Below are 15,227 nucleotides of genomic sequence, written 5' to 3'. Positions count from 1 at the left end.
CCAGAGTTATGGCTTAATAAGAGGAGTAATTTTTGCTCCGGTGGAGAGGAGCCCTGTATGCATCAGTCCCATATGACTTCTAGAGGAAATGCTGTTAATGTCTGTGTGTGTGTGTGTATGTGTGCGCGTGTGGAATTCACTGAGGCACAAGCTCCCCTCAAGACCTCTTATTTCACCTGCCTTTTATTAAACTTGCCTGATGTATGTGTTCACACGAGCATTTATCTTTCCCAGCATGTTAATTTCCTCTCTGGCAGTGTTTAGGTCTTTAACACCAATGAATGTAGGGGGGTACTCCACAGCTCCATACTATCAAAAGATCCCTCTTTTCCCCTCTGAAAGCTCTACACTAAAGCACCTCTCTCTCCCACCACCGTTTAGCTTGCCAATGATTTGTGTTAGGAGTTCAATAAGCCTTTTCCGTGCCTGACTTCTTCCTCTGAGTATCTGAACCATTTAGTTCAAGTAGGACGAGTAAAAATAGCCATGAATCAGTCCCAAATGTTCCTGGGCTCTTCGCACATCTCGATCTAGGCTAGCACAATCCAACGGGGGAATAGAGCATTCTAAAGCTGGGCCGAATGACTGGCAAACTGGCACTTTAGTGGGAGGGCATGTTCATTAAATACGTGACTGGTGGCAGTGATTCGGGCCTTGACACACTTTAAAAGCCATTAAAGAAACAGCTGCGGATTATGGTTTGTTGAGTTATGATGATGATGATATGACCTTTTGGTTATTACATGCTTCAGCGGAGATGGTAATCCTTTGAGCTATTGAATTTTGCTAAGTGGAGGCCGTGTTTCCATTAAGAGATGTATATGACGTGTGTAACACTGCCGCGGCGGTTCGCGGCAGGCAGAATTATCGATTGCACCGAAATGTCATATACGATAAAGTGTGATTCTCCAAAAGACCTGCAGGGATAAGCAGAAATCTGAGCGCGAGAAAGCAGCAGTCATCGATGCTGATGCGTCCTTTGTCGGATGAATTAGTAACATATTAATGTGACATTTCTCCACAGCTAAAGTAAAAGCGAATAATTCTAATCTTTTTTTTATACGTCTCTGACATTTTCTTCACAAAAACAATACTGCTCAATCAATACTGAGTAGACCTGTGCTACTGATATATTGCCAGTGTTATTTTTGCTTCAGACCAAATAACGGATTGAATCACAGTAGCACTGCGTGCGACGTATTTTCATAACCTTGTGTCCTCTCAGTCTTCATGGCGGCTGCTCAGCCGCAGCAGGTTTTTGTGGCATTATCACGTTCCACCCGGTGCCTCTAATTTCTCTCTGCATTCCAATTGCAAATGATAAAGCTGTGGAGCACTGTATGACTTTATTTTTATGGTTGAATTGGGAAGAAACAAAAACAAAATGTGTAGTTCTGTGAGAGGCATTGATGTGGGAAAACGGCACTTCAGAAGAACTAAAACCGAAAAGCCAAAACCGTATTTAGAAAACAGTTATGAAATCTTCCAGAGACTCTCGCAACAAGGCTGGGCTCAGTGCTCCTTTAGAACATATCATACTGTCTTAAACAAGCCTGTAAGGGGCACAAATAAACCCCAGAAACAGGTCATCAAAGTTTCATGGGAAACTTAATGCAAAGCAAACACGTTGGTGAAACTTTCACCGTCTTCCTGTATTTACTGCTGAACCGGCCTCTCCGATATTATATCATCTGAAAGCAATCCTGGGTCTGTATGTTTGTCTAAACGCTGAAGAAAATGAAAAAGCTTGATGGCTTTGCAGTCATTTGCAATGGAAATTCCTCGACCCGGATGCCCGATCCTTCACATCCTGTTTAACCCAGTGGAGCACATGGCAGCCCTGGCAGCGCCGTGAACCCACCCACTTAATGCAACATAGCAGGCCTGGTGAAACCCATCAGCTTTCCAGGGACTCTTCAGTTTCAGCTGGAATTCTAACAGCTTCGCTGTCTGCGACTTTTCATAGTCTGTCAGTATTTTGTTGTATCAGCAGTTTCAAGGTGTTTTCTTAAATAGCTGTTTAGCATTGTATAATCAGTGAAGTCTAAGTATACTCAAACATGTTTGTTACTCATCTAGATTCCAAAGTTTCGCTTCACACACTTCAGGCCTAAATGGTTGATTGTTGAGGGAATGAAGTTTCCCAGATCACATCTGAAATTTCCATTTTGAATAAGCAGTTTTTATCATTACTCTTCTAATCTTCCCACCGTGTCTCTCTGCCCGTTTGAGCATTGCGTCGTGGAAATGTGAAGCCTGCAGCACGTTCGCGGAGCTTCACGGCGCAGTAAGAGACACCTTTTGTCAGGAGTTAAATGAGGCTTGGATCATCAAAGTGAGCCCACTCGCTGTAGTCCATCACATCTGCAGAAGTTTTTCTCAAAGTTAATTCTTTAGCTTTTATATTTCGTGGATGACGCCGAGGTTGTCTTGGCTTGGCACGTAACGAAGGACATTTTAAAGCTCGGGAATGCTGAAAGCTCCACAGCTATTTTCAAAACGGTGTTTTCTTTTAATTCGTTGTGATATCTTTGTGTTTGGAGTCTGTTGATTACAATGCTATAAGTGAAATCCACTGATTCAGTTGAGCCAGCCTTTATGCATGAGGCTGACTGTGTTGAAATACTACAGTGTGAATTGTAAATATCAAATGAAACACGCAAAGAAATATAAGAACCCGTCTGATGCAGAGCTGGAGCAGCGTCACATCAAAACTATTCAACGTAAATGCTTTTGATAGAACTTGCAGTCCCCTCGGGAAATAAACTGCACTCTTGGTTTAGTGACATTCGTTGGTGATTTTGTCCATTTTCAGAGGTGTTCAAGGATGTTTGTAAATGTTGAACATCTGCCTTCAGGGAAGGACTTGCACTCAGTAATAGTAGTGATCCACATGTAACACAGAAAATATGTATCGAATATAATGTGAGCGTCTTAAATATATCAAAAATTTAATGTGTTTTTTTGGACTAAATGTGCATGTTTTCTAATTCTAAAGTGAAACGGGGAATGTAGAATTCGAGAAGCAATAAAATAGATCTTGGGGAGAACTGTTGTCCGTGTTTTTTCACCATCAGACATCACAAGAAATGTGAAATGCATCCGTTAAAATGCCCTAAAACACACACACTGCAACCAGCCTGTAAGATGTTGCATTTTATTATATGTTTAAGATTACCTGAAACAGAAGGAAAAAGAAACAAAACAAAAACAACAACATTGAGGTGCATTATTTGTGTCAGAAGGTGGCAGAAAATACTGAATATTTACATACTGTTATCACAAAACTACCATGATAAATATCTTTAGGACCATGCAGGCCGCCTGAGAACTTTTAAAGCCCAGCTGGGTTACTTTGTTGTATCTGTGTTGGAAGAGCCAGCAGTTTTTATCTCATGCCTGCTTCAAGCAAATGTATACCTTTATTTCCCCCCTGGTTAAAAACCCTTCCATCTGTGCTCATTAATTTTTGAAGAGGTTTTCTTAGCTAGGTGGTCTCTCTCTCTCTCTCTCTCTCTGACTTGTAAAGCCGAACGGTAATTAGTGTACTGTTGCCAGACCGGCCGCGCTCCTGGCCAGTACCCTTCTCTTTTCTCTCTGAAATGAGTGAAACTAAGCCTTTAGCTACAGTGTTGTTCTTGCGTAATCCTCTGCTCTGTTCTGCGGTTCGCACGCGGCTCATGCCTGGTTCGGCAGCGTGCGCTGTTCTTTTTGCGGCTTCGTGGGATCCTCCTTTTAGCACCGGCAACTTCGCAGAGCACCTGCCCACCTCCCCGGGTTTCATCTCAGAAACTGCACCGACATTATCGTCCTCCTGATAATACAGTTACGGGATGGGGTTTTCCTCAGGAACAGTCTTCTGTTAGCGGGGAAGAGATAACCACTGTCTGTGTTTTATGAATGAGAAACCCCGCTGAGGAGAGCATACGCTTTGCCTTTCGCTTCTGAGTACTGCTCTTAGTAGTGGGTGCATCCTCTCCAGAATGACATCTTTGTCTAGTACATGTTTTTCTTGCTGTCTGGAGTGTAATTTTAGCATTTGAAATGTGGAGTTTCAGGCTTTTTTTCGGTTTGTGTGTGTTAGACCAGGAGGGTTAAATATGAGTCAAACTGGGCCAAAGCGGGCCACGGCCGACATTACAAATCTTACAAAGAAGACATTGACTGACATTTTTCCAAAGTGACTGCGGTTTTTATTTTACTTACAGGAGATTGCAGTGTCGTAGACCGTAGATCACGGTTTGTCAAACCTTAGTGATGAAGTATCAGCACTGCAGCCGCACATTGAGGGGGACGTTGTTAAAACCTGCTTGCTTGAAAACTGTAAGATGCTGCAAATGGAGATCCTGTAATTTTTGTCATTTCGCTGTATGACACAGCTGAAGGTATTGAAATGAAACTTAATTTTTTTCAGATATTTGTTTTGCTCATTTGTTTAAATGTCTTTTTTTTACTAATTAGAATTGAAATTAGACACTATATTGCTTTACAGGATAAAAAAAAAAACAATCACCAACCCACCTTGGGCTTGCATATACATATCAAAGACAAATATATGAATAAATCAAATTTTGAAAATCCTGCAACAGGTGAAAATGAAACATTAGTTAGAAGCCTTATTTCAAAGGAAGATCTTGAGCCTCCTTTTACAAACATGACCATCCTCTGTAATGTTTATTATGCTGGCATCTTACATGTCCAGCCCACTCCAGACCAAAGACGACTGAGAAGCCCCTGAATTGAAATAAATTTGACTGGAGCTAACCTAATGTTCCACCTAATGTATGTGTTTTTTTGGTTTATTTTTCCAAAGCAGGCCCGATTTCATAACCTGAACTGTGTCAGTATCTTTAAATAGACAAAAGAAAGTTTATGTGGGTTTTTTCTTCTTTTTTTTTTTTGCCTTCTGTGAGATGCGTCCGCTCGTGTGTGTGTGTGTGCGAGGGAGTGTGAGAGATGCTCAGATGTGCTTGTTGTTCTGCTGGAGTAGTCAAGGTCACTACATGATGGAGGTGTTTTTTTCTGCTTGTGAATGAAGAACGCCGCTGCTGGTCCCTCCTAGCGCTACAACGCCTGCCGCCTCCGCCAACACAATGGGAACACACACAGGCTGCACACACACACTCCGGCTACACACACACACACACACACACACACACACACACACACACACACACACTACACAGTCAGACAATGGATCTATAGACCTGCTTCCCTGACTTCACTCTTCAGCCAATCAAAAAGCAGCAGTTATCCCCGCCTCAGTCACGTGACCTGACAGGGTTTTTTTGTGTGGTCCCCACCATCCCTATTACACACCACCCCCCCTCTATCCAACACACACACAGATAGGATTCCAGTGAAGTTTTTCAGGATGGTTTGTTCCTTCAAGCGCGGCCCCAGAGGCTCCAATCATTGTTGTCTGCAGTGATCAGTCAGAGAGGAGCTCCGGTCAAACTATTCCCATTTCTGCCCCTCACTTCTTTTGAAGAATCGCCTTTGATGTTTCCCTGCTTCACAAAACTGTTGCGTCTCTGATAACAGGGACTCACTTTTGTTGTGTTTCGTCGGTTTCTCTCCAGCTTGCACCAGTTTTTCTTCGACATTAAAAATGGACTTCGGGTTTGTTTTTGACATCGGAAGAAAAAAAGCCTGTATCAGGGAATGTGTGTGAAATATCAAACTGAAACCAAAATGACTGTTAAATTGTAGCATTTCGGGCTTGCTTGATTTAAAAAAGGATTATTTTCCGTTTACTTTCCTTTAGCAGTCTCTTTTTTGCTTAAACCCTGAGAGCTTTCTTCAGTTGTAGCCTGTTTACAGAGTAAACATATACCATAATGAACACTCGGTTGGATTGTTTTCATAGCCTCTCTGGTGATTAGATGTACACTCAGCTTTTTTCTTGAGTCATATTACAGATTCAAGTCTTTCTCTTTAAGTATTCCGGCTCCGCTTTTCTGCTTTATCCTAATAGCCTCGCTATGTAAGTTGATTACACCGAAGATCCCACGGGCCTGCAGCCAGACCAGCCGCTCTGGAGTCTGGGGATGCGCATAGCATAACTGACGTTTTTACCTCCCTGACCCTATTCTCCAGCTGAGGTAATTTAAGGTTTTTGAAACCACTGTTATCAGCCTCGGAATTTAATCTGAGGTCTCTTTAAGCTTTTTGGCGAAGCTCACAATGGATGAGTGGTGGAGTGTGCAGAATTTCTCCAAAGGAAATTGCAGTGTTACTGTGATTTTTTTTTTTTTTTTTTTTTTTTTTTTTTTTTTGACTCCAGTCACATTGTAAATTGGTATTACTGAGGATCTCAGCCCGCTTTCCGATAAAATAGATACTAATGTCTCTTTGCTGATTGCACAAGGCAGTATGCCGCATTGATTGCTCTCAACGCAGCGAGAATCCAGCAATATCTGCGAAGTTAATGTTGCCTGCCGCTACGAGAATTTTCCATTTCGGATCAACTTCTGAAAACAGTATTGGATCAAACAGCGCTTCCAAAACCCAGGTCACACTCTGGTCCGCGGTTTGGAAGAGTCATACCAGGGGAGAGTGGGTGTTTGACCTGGATAGGCTGCATCCAACAGGGCTGAGTAGCCCGAGAGCAGAAGGTCACACTGTCAGTGACTCACAAAGCCTGTGGGCTTTCTCACTGTCTCTTTCCCTCACTCTCTCTCTCTAACGCACACGTACACACACACGCACCTAACGGGCAGTGAAAAGGCTTCCAGGGTAAACACCTAATTGTGTGCCTCTTTTCTGTTTTAAAGCTTTCACAGCTGACCTTGATGCTGACTGATATTGAGTTATGTAATGGGGGGAGGATGGCATGTTATTTTTAAATCTAAAGAGTGAAGAGATTGTGTTTGAACAGAGCACATAGCCTATTGTGTTTCAGTTAGCGAGGCAATGGAGGGGGGAAAAAAAAACATGTGCAATAGTCACCTTATGCAACGCTCTTGAGTACACACACTGTAAATGCAGGGGATTAAAATATACACACAGGGGTATTTTAATGGTACTGCTGATGTTTCATAAGCACTCAAACATCCAAAAATATCATGCGCTCGGCCTGACCAGACAGCAGTGATGCTCATTCATGGACATTGTGACAAAGAGTTTGTTTCCTTTTCAGCATTTTGTCACCATAATGTTGGACCCTGTAAACAAATTCCAATGAAAAGCCGATGAAGGCAGTCATCAGTAATTACATCTGGGAGAAGATGATTTTATCTTTTTTAAGTGGTTTATATGTGCGAGATTTCACATTGCACTTGTTGCTGGGTCATTTGCTGTTAGTACTTGAGAGAACAGTTGGAGTTTTTTTGAAAGTTGTGTCACATGATTTCACTTTTTTCTAAATGTATTTTGGCTCATTAGTGTTTAAAGACTATGACATCAAAATGGGATTTTGATATAAGCCATGCTAAAGGGAATGTGTGGCCCCAGGTCTGAATTGGTTAAGAGTATTGTGTTTTCTTATGCTTATTTACCCTTTGGGTTAAACATTGACTTCAAATGTGTGAGACACAGGTTTGATTCCTGGTTTCGACAACGAAGGGTGTTCCGAGTGAAAATCTAGTGAAGTTGGAATTAATTGCTGTGGGAACTCCTGGACACTTCTTTATATCTTATTTTATTTTAGATATGGTTCTTTTCCCGTGCCATTTCTTAGTAACTGAACTCCACTTGTACAATACAAAGTTGTCTTACATTTACTTGTTTTGTCTACTATGTAGGTATATTTCATGCTCCGTGAACGTCAGTGGATTTATCTGCTTCAAGCTGACTGTACCAAGTGGTTTTGTCCTTGTTGTGTCATCATCATCTTTACTGAAGACAGGAGAGTATCACTGTGGCACTCCTTTGCAAGTTGACTTCCCTATTCATTTAGTGAACTCCTGACAGTGCCTTTTTCCGCCGTCCATGCAAAATTAATGTGGTTTAAGTAATGCCCTGTCAATTTGCATGATTTAGGTAGTTGTTATAGTTGGATTTTTTTTTTTCTTCATTGCATGCAAACTGAATAAAGGAAACATGCTTTTGATTGACGACGTTGGTACAATGCTGACTACAGAAATGAGTAGATGATCTAAGAATATGGGCAATTAACCACATTTTTCAAACCGACAACAAAAAAAGGTACAAAATGTCCAGAGGGAGAACTGCTTTGAGGTGTTTATTCGCTCGGCACACAGTCCATTTAGTCCATTTGCAGGTGAACCTGTGTGGTATTGCTGGAACTCAATGGGGGAGTCAGTAGCACATTAGTCTGTCTGACCAGGTCCCGAACATCGTTATTATTGTATAAACTATCGCATAGGGTAATGGAGGGGTACTTGTACAGCCTGTGGGCTGTGAGACCAAACCGAACCAGTATTCTTTACACTTGACATTTCATGCAGTCAAGTTACACCCAGGAGTGTCTGGCCCAATTAAGAAGCTGCTGCAGCAAGTACCTATTAATGCTGCCCGGTGTTTCTTCACTCCAAGGCGGGGGGCTGCTTATTCTACATAAAAGGTGGCATGTAGACTATATTTTGCAGAGAAAATCTTTTTACCACCCATCTGCACCGTTTCTGTGAACCCACAGGTGCTTGTGTTCTCATGGCGCTGCTTCATCGGACCCTTTCTGGAATCCGGTTAGGTATTACCCGTTTGCGGCGACGGTTTGCAGACCCAGCATATGCATACAGGAGGAGTGTTGATGATGATGCGGGCTTATTGGCGTGATGTAATTCAGTCGAGATCTTCCGTCCAATAATAACCTTCTGCTGTTACATATGGTCAATTATAATTTCATTACAGGCTGTCTCTCAGTAAATCTTATCTAGTTCAGGTTTCCCTCTCGACTGTATGATGCAGAATCTCACAGCATTTTTTTTTTTTTTTTTTTTGCCTTACAATCTGGGGATCCTGGATTTCTTTCTGTTTGTTACTGAGAGCCCGCTTGTGAGGCACCGTTTACAAGGTGACGTGCAGTCTGGTAGCAAAAGTGTGGCCCAGCTCTCTGTTCTTGAAGATACCCACACGCGACGCAGACGACTGCGTGTTGAAATTTGTGGATCATAACCGCTGGAGTTTGATGATTACAAGTAAAGCTTGTTACTCCTCTTAAGTGGAATAAATGTGGATGTGGTTTTGAATAATTGATGATTCCCTGAGGTGTTGTGGAATTATCTTTGCCTGACAACCTCCTCTGCAAGCTCGCTGCGGGAATGTGTGCGGGTCTGTTTAATGTTTCTGGAGGAAAAATGAAAATCTGAAAATAGAAAAGAAAAAAAAAGTGGTTATGAAACACTAATCAACCGAATGGCGTCAACACCTGCCTGATATTACTCAGGCTGCTTTCATGTTCAGCATTTTAGATTTTCAGCGGACACTTTGGTCTACAGCCATGTAGAGATGTGCACAACTGGAGCCCTGAATCATCAAGCAGTAGCACCATGGGCCATGGTCAGAGACACAGCTGACTGATAACAACCTCTGCTAAAGCCTAAAAACAGGTATTTTCACTATTCGTAAGACTGCCGTTGCGATGATTAAACAGCATCTGACATACGTTGCTCAGTAGAGTAGTCCCCCCTTTTATTTCCAAAGCAGCCGTGGTCCATCAGGCCTGTTAGTTCCCTGACTACTGAAGATGTGTTGCGTTATCTTTCACCAAGATGTCAGCCGCACATTCTTTCAGTCCTGTAATTTGCAAGGTTGGGTCTCCATGGATAGGACAAACCACCCCTGAACCATTTCTGCATGTGGCAGGACACTTTATGTGGCTGAATGAGGCCACTGCTGTTTCAACCGACCTGACTCGTCTGCACCACCACACACACGCACACACACACACACAGCACACTGAACGAGCATTAACTACTGCAGCATTTCAAGCAACAGTGCAGTAGGTCTTCTACTGGGTTTAACTTCTCTTGCCAACCTTCAGTCCCCCTTCTTGAACGACTCTTGACTGACACTGTCCCATAGAGTTACATTTATGCTCTGACCCAGTCATGGAGAATCACAATCTGTCCCTCGTCAAACCCCGTTCCAATCCTTAAGCTTGCCAATTTTTTTTCTGTTTCTCACACTTTGAGGACAAAATGTTCATGTGCTTCATAGTACATGCCACCCACAAACAGGTGCCATGGTAAAGAGATAATCACTGTTATTCACTTCACCTGGAAGTGGTCCTAATGTCATGATGCATTAGTTTATAGAGTTTGCATCCAAAAAGAATAGTTGTAGGATCGTGGGTTTGGTAATGTCACCAAACATGGCAGTACTTCAGGGTCAGTCAAAGACTGGCACAGTTTTGATCACTGTGTCTAGATTTTTGCTTTACCACAAAAATTCCTGTGAATATTGAATTTAATCCCACCTGTTGTCCAAAGCTATTTCCTGGACACGACCACTACAGTTCAAGCTAAGCCCGTTGCATCCAAACCTGCTGGGATTGTAGGGATAAATCAGATTACCCAGACAAGGACTCATGACAAACCAGACTTGAACAGGTCATATTTTAAGTGTGACACAACAGTGCGAACCACTGCACCCATGTGTGACAACATCTGTTCCACCTTCATCCAACTTTAGGTGCAGCTCCCTGCTAAAATGCAGGATAGAGCATGTGCCGGTCACCACTCTAACAGAGAGACAAGTGGACATTCAGCCACTCAAGAAGCATTCACGTCGTTGGTTTGTGAGAGGAAGTTAAACTACTTGGAGAAATCTATGCAAGCACAGAGAACAGACCTCTTCTTTGAGTAGATCTCAAGTCTTCTAGCTGTGAGGAAAGAAGAAGTTGATAGTTTTGCACTGAATAGAAAAACTCTTTACTCTGCAATCTCTGCAACATACCTTTGTACTGACTATAATACAGTTTTTCATTTGTTTTCTCAGTTGCATTGTTTAAACAGGCCATACTAATTAAATTGCCTGTAGCCTGTCCTCAGCTGGATTGTGTTCTGTCGTTCAGGTTTTTTAAGTTTCACTGGAGCAGCAGGTGGTCTGTGGAAGTGGGAGTGACTTACAGGAGCTGTGAAGGTCGGGTAACTGATATGGTTCAGGGTCCTGGGTGGGTTAATAGGGCCTGAAGAGAGAGGAAGAGGAGTCAAAGGGGAGTCAAGATAATTTGGATGGATTGTGAAAGGAGCTTTGACATGGAGCTGTGCAGATGTCTGACTCAGCCTTCCTCACTTTGTTTCTCTTCCCCTGGCGGACACTTCTATAAATAATTGGAAAGGAGTCACAAATGATGGCGATCCTCTACTTTTTCACTTCATTGGGTGATGTTAGCGTGCACTCCAGCCTCGATGAAATGTCTTAACTTGCATGGAATCCTGTCTTGTACTTGACGTGCTCCGGACAGAACATGATTAATGTCTCTCTATTTGTTTTGTTTTCTCCGGTGTTGCTGTGCTGCAGTAGTCTCCTCCTGCCTCTCCAGGGTTCAGTAGTTGGATCTGAAAATCCTGAATGGTTCATTTATGGGGCTCATGTGAACCGAAGTTGACCTCAGCCTGGGTGGAGTAAACATCTGTTTTGTGTGTCACTCACACAGATGGCCCGTCGAGCAGCTCGGGCTGAAGATGTCATTGCTCTGCTCCAGCAGTAATAGTTTAATTCGAGCGTTTATCAAAGTGATCAGCAGCACGATCTGACAGAACAGACCTTATGACTCACTTTGTTGGCATGTGTTGTAGTCAGCTTTGACACAAGTGCATCTTTGATAAATGAGGGGACCTGGAGATGGAAGTGAAAGTTTCTCGTACATCGGTTTGCTTGCCTGAACAGTTCTGGTCAATTTGAATACACATAGTGGTTACACTTATTATTCTGGTTGTGAGAAACCGTGGCATATAAACATCTGAGCCAGTTTGTAGGCTTTTTTCTGCTGATAAAAATCACAGAGGCAGAAACTGCAAAATAAATAGACGCAACTACAGACGCTAGAACAGAAACAACTCATCAAACAGTCAATGAATGATATAAGCAATCACATTTCTCATGTCTCTGCTCCTGAATGTAGCAGGATAAACCATTTTAACAGGTGTAAACAAAGTCAGTGACCTGGTCCAGCTGGCAATGAATATATTGCTAAAATTTGTGATGCTGAATATTATGACAACACAGTGTTAGAAATGTCATGTTACTCTGCAATACAGATTAGTGTTTCTTCTGTGTTGTCGCAATGCTCATACTGCTCTCCCAGTGTCTTGCTTCCCCTCCAGACTGATTCAGATCTCTGATTTGCCAGGAGCTTTCAGCCACACTCAACTTTCACAAACATACAAAACGACGAGCCCTGAAAATAAAAGCAATCAGCAGATTCGCTGGCCTGCTTTAGATGCAAGGTGTTCTGTTATGGATTCTTTTGATCTGTGGACATGCAAATCAAGTTTTGACGGCTTCACACAACCTCGGCACCCTGTTATCTCAGTCACCCCACTCCACAGGAGGGGGTCTCACACCCCGGGCTGGGAAACATGATCAAAAGATCTGTCCTCATTAATCTCACATGTACAATTCCCAAGTTTTCCAGTATGCTTAGGATGTTGGATGTTAACAGTGTGGTGGCATTGTGCAGGACATGAGCACTTCATATTTTGATGTGTTTGTAGAATTCTGCCTCCCTTATGGACTCATGCAATGAGCTGCAGGAAGTAGCGTTAAACTTATTGTGATTACATTTGAACCTGAATGAATTGGTTTGAATAAGTGAAACTATTTCATTCAACTGAAAAATTCAGCTTCCTATTTCATTGTCACTTTCCCATTTCACTTATCTCCATTCAAATTAGGTTTCTTGATTCAAATTTCTTGCGCCACACATCTGGGACCTGGCGTCAAACCAGTATATTAAATTTAAAGTTCCGTTTCAGGTTCAATTTAAATGATTCACATACAGAATTCGCAGTCACTTCCTACTGGCACGAGATTCATCCCGTATAAATCCAGTCGTCGTTATCTTCAAATTTTGCCCCCGTTTCTCCGACAGACCCATTTCCTCTTTTCTCAGCAAACGCCTACTTCCTCCTTCTGTCTCTCTCAGCACTCTCTTGGTCGCTCTTTTGCCTTGAGCGACGCCGTGCACAAACCGCTGTGAAGTTTTTTTTTTTTGTTTTTTTTTTGTCCATAACTGGTGATGCTGAAGGCACTTCACTTGCATCTGGATATTCAGACTGAAGACAAAGCTCAGGGAAAGGCAACTTTTTCAGTCTTCACGTAGCGGTCGGCTAGCGCAGGAGACGGGTTAACGGCCCTGTCGGTTGTCAAGTTTTCCGGGTAAGTCACCGCGCACGGTTCTCTCTCCTCTGTCTTCATGCTGCACAGGACGCAGAGGGCCTGCGGGTGTGGCTCTGCCTGCTTCCCGGCCTCCTGACCTCTCCTGTGTGTCACCAGTGGGCATGAACGCTGCGGTCTGATGTTTGGTTTTGATGTCTCGGTGTGTGCCGGGAAGGCCTCTGTGCCTGATCCAGTGGGTTTTCTTCCCTCTGACCAGAGAAGAACAGTCGTGTAGAAGAGCAGATGGGTTTTAAGGCGGCCTCGTTGCCTCATGGTTTGTGGGGTTGTAAATTGCGATGTCAGAAGTTTATGATTTTGGAATCGCTGAAGAAGAAGCATGCTTACACTGCGGATGAATCTGCTGCTTTGGAAAGTAATTACTGGGCCGTCTGAAGAGTCTTCTATGCACATCAAGAATTAGTTTTATGCCTGCATGTCTTATTTTTTTTCCTTGGCAAGTTTTTTTTTTTTTTTTTTGTCACTCCATTTTCTATAAACGCCCCAGTGTTTTGATTATCTGGGTTTTTGCAGGATGCAGTCGGAGTATCTCTAATTGTTTCTGACTCACTTGTTTACCTCAGTTCGCCGGCTGACTCGAACACAGTATTTAGGCCGTGTTTGTACCTTGTTTAGCAGCACGGCGCTCATTTTCCAGCCTGTAGAGATTCAGTTAACTGCGCACACCCTCAGTGGGCACAGTCGTAAGTGGAGCTGGTGTCACCGCCACGGGCCGTTTGTTCTGCAAGAGGTTTGCTGCTGGGACCGTCGTTCGACAGGATATCCTGTTTTTGCAGCGGTGTTGAGAGGACGAGGGCGGGTTTTTAACACATAGGTGCACATCTGACGCGCCAAAAGTGGCGCCACTAAATCACCGGGATGTAGTGACATTCATCAGTCCGACTTTTAAACTTTGGAAGGTTTAGTTCAACAAAACAGGAGCTTGCTTGATTGTTTTGCTCTGTGCCTTGTTGACGCATTATTTATGCCTTATGAATTTCTTGCAGCTTGGCACTTCCTCCTTCGGCTGAACCTTGCAGCCACATTTCTAAATCCTGACCCCTGCCTTTCTGCTTTCCTTTGGTCCTCTTCCTTTATTTGCAACTGTTTTGTCAGCACTTTGTTCCATACCCGGCGGTTTTTTCCCTGTGCCCTAGAACACAACAGCAGCATTTTTAGGATTCTTTCTTTCAGTCGTCGTTCACGGTTTGAATTATTCTTTTACATTTACACCACTTCTCGGCATTATATGGGGCGAGAGGCATGACAGCAAACAAAATTGGATTGGCGCGATGTGTAGTTCTTCTTTCCAAGTCAAATATTACAAACCTACATTAAAAGATGACAGTTCAAAGAAAAATGTGAATAGCTGGTATGATGGCTGCCGTATCAGAAAAAGTTCAGGTTTCACATTTTTCAAAGGCGTTTAATTGAAAGAATTTCAGAGTGTTGGAGTTCGTTTTTGCAGCTTTGCAGACATATCAGACTACTGGAGCTTTGAACCTTGCGTCTACATGAGACATGGGAGTGTGTGCGTTCATGATATACACACATGAAATGTGTAATGTGATCGGCCTGTGGCAAGTTTATGTGTAGGTGGTTGAAGGCGTCTCGGCGACAGTAACTCTCGGTCCTCTGCGGCACGTCGGTGGTCTTTTGTCTCAACTCGCAGATAAAAGATTGTGCTCTTTTTGCGCACATACGCACACATGCATGCGTGCATGCACGCACACATGCACACTCACTGGCCCCTGCAGCTAGGCGGGCCCTTTGTAGAAGCATCAGATGAAGAGCTCGAAGGGTTTTTCTTTTGAAATCTACCCAGTACCTAAGCTAATGCAGACACACCCACTCTAAAGCAAAGACGCAGATGTCTGCATGAACATTTATTGCAGTTCCCTCTCTGAAGCATTAGCTATGCTCATGCCCGCTCCCTTAAAATG

At 43.1% G+C, this 15,227-nt stretch overlaps 1 protein-coding gene across 5 annotated transcripts in view; it reads left to right on the top strand.

Moving 5' to 3' along the window:
• Nucleotides 1–15,227, top strand: part of elmo1 (engulfment and cell motility 1 (ced-12 homolog, C. elegans)) — a 100,324-nt gene that overhangs the window by 10,015 nt on the left and 75,082 nt on the right. The window contains exon 1 of one of the 5 annotated variants that reach the window (XM_030121343.1): nucleotides 13,145–13,287. The exons of the other annotated variants lie outside the window; for them this stretch is intronic. The gene's annotated coding sequence lies outside the window, so the exon portion shown is untranslated. Of the gene's footprint in view, nucleotides 1–13,144; nucleotides 13,288–15,227 lie in introns of those variants that run through there. 5 annotated transcript variants of the gene reach the window in all.

This window comes from Salarias fasciatus, chromosome 22 (assembly GCF_902148845.1).
Source record: "Salarias fasciatus chromosome 22, fSalaFa1.1, whole genome shotgun sequence".
Classification (NCBI taxonomy): domain Eukaryota; kingdom Metazoa; phylum Chordata; class Actinopteri; order Blenniiformes; family Blenniidae; genus Salarias; species Salarias fasciatus.
The sequence above is the reverse complement of the archived record's forward strand: the minus strand, read 5'-3'. Positions and strand labels throughout refer to the sequence as shown.